This window comes from Penaeus monodon, chromosome 28 (assembly GCF_015228065.2).
Source record: "Penaeus monodon isolate SGIC_2016 chromosome 28, NSTDA_Pmon_1, whole genome shotgun sequence".
Classification (NCBI taxonomy): Eukaryota; Metazoa; Arthropoda; class Malacostraca; order Decapoda; family Penaeidae; genus Penaeus; species Penaeus monodon.
This window is the reverse complement of record NC_051413.1, coordinates 13204601-13204826: the sequence shown is the minus strand read 5'-3', so window position 1 is coordinate 13204826 and position 226 is coordinate 13204601. Positions and strand designations below refer to the sequence as shown.

At 35.4% G+C, this 226-nt stretch overlaps 1 protein-coding gene across 1 annotated transcript in view; it reads right to left on the bottom strand.

Moving 5' to 3' along the window:
• LOC119591041 (G-protein coupled receptor 54-like) overlaps positions 1–226 on the bottom strand; it is a 58154-nt gene that overhangs the window by 34821 nt on the left and 23107 nt on the right. The gene's annotated exons all lie outside the window — the stretch shown is intronic.

Sequence of the window (226 nt, the reverse complement as noted above, 5' to 3'; positions counted from 1 at the left end):
CGCTTTGCGTGTGTTATAGAAAAAAATATTTTCCTTTATGACACTTTGGCTGATCAGTTTTTCTCACCTGATCTGCGGAACTTTGTCATTATGATTACGAAGGATATCGAATTTTCGTTCAGCCTGATTATGTTAATGGGCGTATTACTAAAGTTATTAATGAGGTGAAATGACGCACAAGACTGTTTTAATATTTTCATTGTGCCTTCATTAGATCTGCATTGCC